This window comes from Penaeus chinensis, chromosome 16 (genome assembly GCF_019202785.1).
Source record: "Penaeus chinensis breed Huanghai No. 1 chromosome 16, ASM1920278v2, whole genome shotgun sequence".
NCBI lineage: Eukaryota > Metazoa > Arthropoda > Malacostraca > Decapoda > Penaeidae > Penaeus > Penaeus chinensis.
In genome coordinates this window covers 27,667,598-27,677,849 of record NC_061834.1, presented here as the reverse complement: position 1 = coordinate 27,677,849, position 10,252 = coordinate 27,667,598, and positions in this window count along the sequence as shown.

Genomic DNA, 10,252 nt, shown 5'->3' with positions numbered 1-10,252 from the left:
TGATGCGACCGAAAAATACAGGGAGGAAGGGAAAGGCTCGAATTGAAATAGCCGCATGCCCACTGCATTCCTTCGGTTTGTTCATACAAGGTGAAAGCTACATCCGATAGAGGGCGAGGAATCCCGTAGAGTTGCGGTCGTGTTTTTTAAACATATTTTGACCCGGCGATGCCTTTTTTTATTGGTTGTTTTGTATGTGTTCGCCTTGAGGTTCTCTTCTGATGTTGGTTATATCGGGTTTTATGTAGTCTTATATCGTGTATTGGGATATATATATATATACATATTTATATATATATATATATATATATATATATATATATATTTATATATATATATATAGAGAGAGAGAGAGAGAGAGAGAGAGAGAGATTTATAAATATTCATATATATATATATATGTAACCATATGTATGTATATGTGTGTGTGTATGTATATATATGTATATATATATGTGTGTGTGTGTGCGTGTGTGTGTGTGTGTGTGTGTGTGTGTGTGTGTGTGTGTGTGTGTGTGTGCGTGTGTGTGTGTGTGTGTGTGTGTGTGTGTGTGTGTGTGTGTGTGTGTGTGCGTGTGTGTGCGTGTATGTGTGTGTGTGTGTAAACATATATATATATATATATATATATATATATATATAGAGAGAGAGAGAGAGAGAGAGAGAGAGAGAGAGAGAGAGAGAGAGAGAGAGAGAGAGAGAGAGAGAGGGAGAGAGAGAGATCTATGTATGTATGTATGTGTGTGTGTGTGTGTCGAGCAGTTGAATGATTCAATAAGAAAGACGAAGAAACAAAAACGATCAACTTCTCCCCCCTCTCTCCCCTCCCTCACCCTTCTCCTTCCCTCCTCCCTTCCTATTTCTTTCATTTTCTCTTCACTTCTCTGTTCCATCTGCCCCTTCCATCCTCCTGCCTCCGTCCCCCCCCACCTCTTTCTCCCTCTGTCTTTTATCGCTCTCTACTCCTCCTCTCTCCCCCTCCATTTCCCTGTCCGATCTTTTCCTCTCTCTATCTCTTTCCTTCTCTTCCTTTTCCCCTCTATCTCCCTCTCCTCCTCTTCCCTTAATAGTTATCACTTTTCCCCCTTTTCCTTCTTCCCCTTCTCCTCTTCCCTCTCCCCTCTTCTCAAATTCCCACTCCCCTCCCCCGTCTACCTTCCTTTCTTCCTTTTCCCTCTTCCCCTTTTATATCCTCTCCCCTACTTCTTCCCTCTTCCTCACCTCCTCTTCTTCCGGTCCCCTCGTTCGACCACCTCTACCCCCCCCCTTAACCCCTCTCCACCCTCTCCCCCTCCCCTCCCCCCCCCTCCCCTTGCCGCTGGTCACATCCGGGTCTCTCTCACACGCGACACAAAGAGGCTAACGCGATTGGCGGGAAAAGTCGCCCTCCGTTTTCGGTCATCCATATTTATGTATAACAATTTTTTTTTCTGATATTTTTCTGATCTTTTCTTACGATTTCTTTTTAGTTTCTGGTACTTTTGATTTTTTTTTTTTTTTTTTTTTTTAACTTTGTTGCTGGTGATGGTTTGTTAGTAGTTTTTTGTTATAGATTGTTGAAAATCGTGATGTTAACAAAGGTAATTATGTCATCATTTGTAGGAATGACAATGATCATGGAAAAATACAGCACCAATGATAAACAATAAAATGAAATCAGTGTAAGCAACAATTGTTGTAGACCTAACTATACTGCGGAAGATAAGGATAATGATAGTAATAAACATAATGCTAATGCAAATTGCAGTTATACTTATAAAAATGACAACAGTAATACATTCATGTTGATAATAATAATGAATGTAGTATGATAATAGTGATTGAAGATAATGAAGAATATTTCAATAAAATGGATAATCATACCAATCATAACGCTTATAAAGAGGATAATAACAATTTCAGTTATACTACCACTACTAATAAGAATAACAATAGTAATTATAATAATAATTGTTCATCATCATAATCACGATCGAGAATATGATGACGATAATGATAACAATAATGATAATAATGATCATAAAGACGCTAGAGTTAAATATACCTCAGGGAAGGGAGGCTCCAGGCGATAGGAAGTTATTTTTTTCGAATTTTTATTTTATTCTTATCTCCATGTTTATCTATTTATTCACTTTGTAATAAATATCTTTTGGAAACCCAGAAGCAGCGTCCAAATTGCTGTTGGGGAAAGGAGAAGAGAAAGAGGAGGAGGAGGAGAGGGAGAGGACGAAGGAATGAGAAGTGGGGAGGGAGGAGGTGGTGGAGAGAGAGATATGTAAGAGAGGCATACGTTACATTGAAGAATCTTACATATATATATTTTTTTATCATTATTTTATTTTGTGTGTATATGTGTGTGTGTGTGTGTGTGTGTGTGTGTGTGTGTGTGTGTGTGTGTGTGTGTGTGTGTGTGTGTGTGTGTGTGTGTGTGTGTATGTGTGTGTGTGTGTGTGTGCGTGTGTGTGTGTGTGTGTGTGTGCGTGTGTGAGTGTGTGTGTGTGAGACAGAGAAGCAGACAGACGGATGTAGTTTTTGTGTGTGGAGGATATTTCAGAAAATGTGAAGAAAGAAGAAAGATGACAAGATAAAAAGGGAAAGAATGAAGCACAGAAGAAAATTTTTAAAAAAAGTAAAAGGGGGAAGATGTGCAGAAAGTGAATAAAAATAGAAGAGAAGAGAGAAAGAGGAATAAAGCAGAACGGAAAGAAGAAAGAGAAGGAGAAATGGGAGGAAGAAAAAGAAGAAGTAGGGCATAAAAGAAACAAGAATAGGAAGAAAAAGGGAACAAAAAGGAAAAAGTGTATTAAAGGTGAAAGAAAATGAGAAGGAGAAATAGAAGGGGAAGAAAAAAACATGAAAAGGAGAAAGAGGGAGAAGAAGGGGAATTGGGAAAAGAAGATGATGATGATGAAAAGGAGAACGATGAGAAAGAGAAGAAAGAGTTAGAACAAGAACAATAACAAGATGATGAAAAAGAAAACGAGGAGAAGGAAGAAAAAGAGGAAGAAGAAGATGATGAAAACAAGAACGATGAGAAAAAAAGAAGAAGAAAAAGATAATGATAATGAAAAGGAGAACGAAGAGAAGGAAGAGAAAGCACAAGAAAAAGAACAAGAACAACAAGAGAGAGAGGACGGAGAGGAAGAGGAGGAAGAGGAGGAGGAAGAGAGAGAGGACGGAGAGGAAGAGGAGGAGGAGGAGGAGGAAAAAGAGAAAGATGACAGAGAGGAAGAGGAGGAGGAGGAGGAGGAGGAGAAGGAAGAGAGAGAGGACGGAGAGGAAGAGGAGGAGGAGGAGGAGGAAGAGAGAGAGGACGGAGAGGAAGAGGAGGAGGAGGAGGAAGAGAGAGAGGAAGGAGAGGAAGAGGAGGAGGAGGAAGAGCAGGAAGAGAGAGAGGACGGAGAGGAAGAGGAGGAGGAGGAGGAGGAAGAGAAAGATGACAGAGAGGAAGAGGAGGAGGGGGAGGAGGAGGAGGAGGAGGAGGAGGAGGAAGAGAGAGAGGACGGAGAGGAAGAGGAGGAGGAGGAGGAGGAGGAAGAGAGAGAGGACAGAGAGGAAGAGGAGGAGTAGGAGGAAGAGAGAGAGGACGGAGAGAAAGAGGAGGAGGAGGAGGAGGAAGAGAGAGAGGAGAAGGAGGAGGAGGAAGAGAGAGAGGACGTAGAGGAAGAGGAGGAGGAGGAGGAGCAGGAAGAGAGAGAGGACGGAGAGGAAGAGGAGGAGGAGGAGGAGGAAGAGAAAAAGGACGGAGAGGAAGAGGAGGAGGAGGAGCAGGAAGAGAGAGAGGACGGAGATGAAGAGGAGGAGGAGGAGCAGGAGGAAGAGAGAGAGAACGGAGAGTAAGAAGAGGAGGAGGAGGAGGAGGAGGAGGAAGAGAGAGAGGACGGAGAGGAAGAGGAGGAGGAGGAGGAGGAGGAAGAGAGAGAGAACGGAGAGTAAGAGGAGGAGGAGGAGGAGGAGGAGGAAGAGAGAGAGGACGGAGAGGAAGAGGAGGAGGAGGGGCAGGAAGAGAGAGAGGACGGAGAGGAAGAGGAGGAGGAGGAGCAGGAAGAGAGAGAGGACGGAGAGGAGGAGGAGGAGGAAGAAGAAGAGAGAGAGGACGGAGAGAAAGAGGAGGAGGAGGAGGAGGAAGAGAGAGAGGACGGAGAGGAAGAGGAGGAGGAGGAGGAGGAAGAAGAGAGAGAGGACGGAGAGGAAGAGGAGGTGGAGGAGGAAGAGAGAGAGGACGGAGAGGAAGAGGAGGAGGAGGAGGAGGAGGAGGGAGAGAGCGCGGGTGTGACAAATGCGACGGCGAGCACAGGGGTGTCGTGGCGTGAAGGAGGTTCTCAATATGACCTGCGAGGAAGGAGGGAGAAGGGAGTGGGAGAGGGAGTGGGAGAGGGGAGGGAAGGGAGGGAGAAGGGAGGTGAGGGGGAGAGGGGGGAGGGAGAAGAGAGGTGAGGGGGAGAAAGGAGGGAATGGGAAAAGGGAGGAATGGGGAGAAAGGAGGGAGTAGGAAAATGGAGGGAGGGATTGGGAGAAGGGAGGGAGGGAATGGAAGAAGGGAGGGAGGGAGGGGGAGAAGGGAGGGGAGGGGGGGGAGGGAGGGAGTGGGAGAAGGGAGGGGATGGGGGGAGGGAGTGAGTGGGAGAAGGGAGGGGATGGGGGGAGGGAGGGAGGGAATGGAAGAAGGGAGGGAGGGAGTGGGAGAAGGGAGGGAGGGAATGGAAGAAGGGAGGGAGGGAGTGGGAGAAGGGAGGGGATTGGGGGGAGGGAGGGAGTGGGAGAAGGGAGGGGATGGGGGGGAGGAAGGGAGTGGGAGAAGGGAGGGGATGGGGGGGAGGGAGGGAGTGGGAGAAGGGAGGGAGGGAGTGGGAGAAGGGAGGAAGGGAATGGAAGAAGGGAGGGAGGGAGTGGGAGAAGGGAGGGGATGGGGGGGAGGGAGGGAGTGGGAGAAGGGAGGGGATGGGGGGGAGGGAGGGAGTGGGAGAAGGGAGGGAATGGGGGGGAGGGAGGGAGTGGGAGAAGGGAGGGGATGGGGGGAGGGAGGGAGTGGGAGAAGGGAGGGGATTGGGGGAGGGAGGGAGGGAATGGAAGAAGGGAGGGAGGGAGTGGGAGAAGGGAGGGAGGGAATGGAAGAAGGGAGGGAGGGAGTGGGAGAAGGGAGGGGATGGGGGGAGGGAGGGAGTGGGAGAAGGGAGGGGATGGGGGGAGGGAGGGAGTGGGAGAAGGGAGGGGATTGGGGGAGGGAGGGAGGGAATGGAAGAAGGGAGGGAGGGAGTGGGAGAAGGGAGGGGATTGGGGGAGGGAGGGAGTGGGAGAAGGGAGGGGATGGGGGGAGGGAGGGAGTGGGAGAAGGGAGGGGATGGGGGGAGGGAGGGAGTGGGAGAAGGGAGGGGATGGGGGGAGGGAGGGAGTGGGAGAAGGGAGGGGATTGGGGGAGGGAGGGAGTGGGAGAAGGGAGGGGATGGGGGGAGGGAGGGAGTGGGAGAAGTGAGGGGATTGGGGGAGGGAGGGAGGGAATGGAAGAAGGGAGGGAGGGAGTGGAAGAAGGGAGGGGATGGGGGGAGGGAGGGAGGGAATGGAAGAAGGGAGGGAGGGAGTGGGAGAAGGGAGGGAATGGAAGAAGGGAGGGAGGAAGTGGGAGAAGGGAGGGGATGGGGATTGGAGGGAGTGTGAGAAGGGAGGGAGGGAAGGGAATGAGAATGGAGAGAGGGAGGGAATGGGAGAAGGGAATAAGGAAGGGTGGGAATGGGAGAAGGGAGGGAATGGGAGAGGGAGGGGAAGGGAAAGAGGGAGTGAGGGTGGGAATGGAGGAAGAGAGGGAAGAGGGAGGGAGTGAGAGAAAACGCGAGGGGAAGGGAAAGTGAGGGAGGGAATGAGAGAGAATGGGAGATCGGAGGTGATGGAGAGAATAGAAGAAGGGAGAAGGAAAAGACCGAAGGACGGAATGGGAGAAGGAAGAAGACAGTGAGAGGGGAGATGGGAGAAGGAATGGGAAGAGAGATGGAGAAAAGAAAGAAATAGTAAAGGTAAAATAAGAGATAATGAGAAGGCAAGAGAGCGGAACTGGAGGAAAGGAAGAAGAAAGGAGAGAGTGAGGTACGGAATGGAAGAAGGAGGGAGGGAATGAAGGATAGAATGGGAGGAGAAGGAACAAGGGAAGAAATGGGAGCAAGAAAGAGGAAGGGAAAGAGAAAGAAAGAGAGAGGAAAGACAAGAGGAATAGAGGAAAGAAAGGGAGGGGAATGGAAGGAGGAACGAAATAGGAGACGAGGCGAAGGAGAAAAGAGGAGAATAGAGGAAAAGGGAAGGAGGGAGAGTAAGGGGAAGGGAGGGAAGGGAGAGGAAGTGGGGAAAAAGTGAAGGACGAAATGGGAGAGGAAGAAATTAGGAGAGGGGTGAAGGATAGGTAGAGGACAGAGAAAGAGAGAAAGAAACTCTTCTCGAAGAAAAGGCAGAAAAAAATGAAGATACAACTAAGAAAGGATAAGGAAGAAAGAAATAAGCAATGGAACCGAAAGAAAAGCATAAAATTATTTCCATCCAATTATTCTCATGTTTCCGCAATTTCTTTCCGGTCGCCAAATAACCGCTATTGCTCACGGTGGTTGGCGATGAAAGACACGAGTCTGTGGCCCGCTTTCCCTTCCCTACTCTGGATTTTTAGGCTTAAACTCTGCTCCTGTTTGGGTTTTATTGCATGTTTTTATATTTGTCTTGTGGTGATATTTTCATCTTTATAGTTCCGCATTCATGCACATATATGCATGCTTATAAATTAAGACAAATACGTAAAGAGAGAGAGAGAGAGAGAGAGAGAGAGAGAGAGAGAGAGAGAGAGAGAGAGAGAGAGAGAGAGAGAGAGAGAGAGAGAGAGAGAGAGAGAGAGAGAGAGAGAGAGAGAGAGAGAGAGAGAGAGAGAGAGAGAGAGAGAGAGAGAGAGAGAGAGAGAGAGAGAGAGAGAGAGAGAGAGAGAGAGAGAGAGAGAGAGAGAGAGAGAGAGAGAGAGAGAGAGAGAGAGAGAGAGAGAGAGAGAGAGAGAGAGAACGAAGGAGGGTAGACCACGCCTTCTCTCATCTCGCAAAAAATATATGGCTCTTGCTTGCCACTCCCAAGGCCCTTTCTGACACCTCCACCTCCTGTACCGAGACTTTCGGAGCTGTAAATTCGGGCTCCGGACGTGAACGAACGAGAAGGATGGGGAGGCAAAGGAAATGGGGAGGTGGTGAGGCACGGAGAGAGGAAGGAGAGATAGGTGAGAGGAGAGACAGATAAGGGATGGGGAGAAGTGTCGTATATGTGTGAAAAAGATACGTACCCAACTTGAAAACAACTTTTAGACATGTTAAGAAAAAAAAGAAGAACGACAAATGCAGGAAAAGAAACGGGTATCAAAAGCTGGCGCCACAGAACCAAGTCCCAAGTACAGGTTTAGTGGAAGCAATGTATAGCCTCGTTCTGCCCGTCACTACACCGACAGCTAAACGATCACTCCAACCTTAGGAATCCCATACCAGAAGGACGAGTGAAAGCCCTTGCAGTGTTAAAAGGAATGCTGCAAGATATTTATTTCGTTCCCTTTCGTTCCTTCTTGAATCCACAATTATTATTTTATTCTGTCTATATTGTATAAATTAGTGCCAGACATTAGCAAATCTCCTGATCTCATATGTCTGTAAGTGTAAGCAAATAAACAGCAATAGATTCTGTTCTTTTTCTTTTTTTTCTCTTTTCTCCTTTGTATGAAATTAATCATATAAAAACAGTAATAAAACCAATCCACAGCAAGAAAAAATACAATAACATTATTATCATCTTAATGGAATTTTCATACAATTTCTATATCATCATTTTATACACTTTTATTGTAAAACATACATACACATTATTCATTGATATATCCAAAAGCAATGGTAAAAACAAAAATGCTGAATTATCAAATGTGTAAAAAATGGGGAATAAAAAAAATCACATATTATTTCAATATTTATTTTACTTAATGATATACAGGACTGCATATCCTGCTCTTGGTCCATAATTCATAAAGAAGATATGACAGCTTACTTTTTTTTTTCTTTTTTTTTTTAGAACTCTCTGGCACTGATACTGCCAAATAGGTACAACTTCATTACCTTTAAACTAGATCTCAACGGTCAAAAAATACAAGAAAGAAAACTGACAAAATCAAAGCTAAATGACATTTAAATATTGAACTACAATAGGTTTGGTGGGTTTTGTAAATGACAACAAATGACTTTTCATATGTAGAGAGAAAAAAAAAAGGACTAGTGAAATAATAATACTCATTCATAACATCCTATGACAATAATGATAATTAGAGAGAAAACAAAAATGTTCATGAATTGATATATGAAATATATGGATTCACAAAATCAATGTATAAAATTTCACCTCTCTTAAATATTTGGCCACTATATATAATCTCTACAAGCATACAATACATTAAGCTAACTCACAACATCCAACCATTGTAAATCTTTTTTTGATATTATTCTTATAAACAGCCTATTTACCTTAAATGCAAATGAACGAGCCTAGCTAATAGGTGATCAAACCAATGGGGGAAGGGGTTGTTCAAATATAGGCAAATTAAGAGATTACTTGACAAAGCTCTCTTAGCATAAGTTATAAAGAAGTTGGTAAACAGAACACATCTGTAGTGGTTGTTCATTAACATCAATTCTTCCTCTATGTACCATTAAGTACACAACAACTTACAATATGGTATAAAGTTCACAGACAGAAAAAAATCTGGTGTACACATCCCTTATTCTATATAAAAGATTCATATCCAGTTCTTTTTATATGACATTGATTACTGTAATTAGTTAGCACACAGGAGAGACAGATGAATCTATGGTAAATGTTACCTAAGATTCTAAAAGGTTATAGAATGATTCAGAATGTTTAAAAAAATAAAAACTGATGACCTACTGTGGAATTACATTCATATATATATTCATATAGTATTGGATAACAAAGAAAGAATGTCTATATCATAAAAAACAGCACTATTCTCATCCAAAATAATAAGTATGAAGAAAAAAAATAATAATTAAAATTAACAAATCTGACTTTACAAACAGATGTTTGTTGTTTCTCTAAGACTAGTATCAACAACATAACAAAAGTCCTTTCTGCCTATCATATCAGGCAGCAGATATATGCTGATAGCCATGTCGAGCATACCTCCAAAAATCAAGGTTTTCATATGCAAAGAAGATTGACTAATAGGAAGGGGAAAATATGTACTTTTCTTCTTATTGAATAACAGCTGCTGCATGAATTCAAGTACAAAATAATGATAAAAAGCTTTAATATGCAATATGGTAATGGAAGCAAAAACTAGTGTGTTGGCATTTCAAAAAAAAAAAATAACCACCATGTTAAAAAAAAAATGAATGTTAACTCTCGGACAAATAAATATTTGTATTAAAGTGCATTGCTTGTTTTTTTGTTTTTTTACTTTTTTTTCTACTGTTTAACTCCCTTCCCTTGTATATTTCAAAAATTGAAATGTGTACATGAGAAACAAGCAAAAAACACAACTGTGAGAAACATATAACTTATCACTATCAGCTGAATTCTACAAGCTTGAATACATTAACGTCCCCATTCTTCAACAAAATTTCACTCCATTCAGGGGAACTCAGAAATGCAATAACATAAGACTGAAAAAAAAGTCCTCAAACTTCCTTCACATTCCCTTGATATACATAATGCTCTGAAGAGAGTGAGAGAAGGATGAAATAAGTACTTGTTCTCAAATGCACAGTAACTATCAAAACATAGTAAATCAACAAATATCCTTGAAAAGCATAAAATACACTGACAATATATAAAGATTATCTCAATTTCTTTTACTTTATTTGGGGGTTGCAAAGCACATCAATAATGGTAGGAGGCAACAATTGAAAAGATTTGCCATAATATTTCTCCAAGATATATACTACTTTTGTTTTGCCATTATCAATAAACACCAATAAATAAATTAAATATAAAAACATACAAACAAAAATATGAGACTTTATTAACTAACTGTTTGGAAGGGCATCCAATCAGGCAGGCTACAGCAGCACTGCTTTAACCACAATCCACAAGGGTAAGTTTTATCCTTGTGGGTAAGGCATTTACAGGCTATAAAATGGATCACTTAGATCAACAACAAAAAAAGCTTAGAGTACAGCAAATTATGCTGCTACGCCTGTAAAAAAAAAAAAGTTAAAATAAACATGAATTTGTGTAACTACAA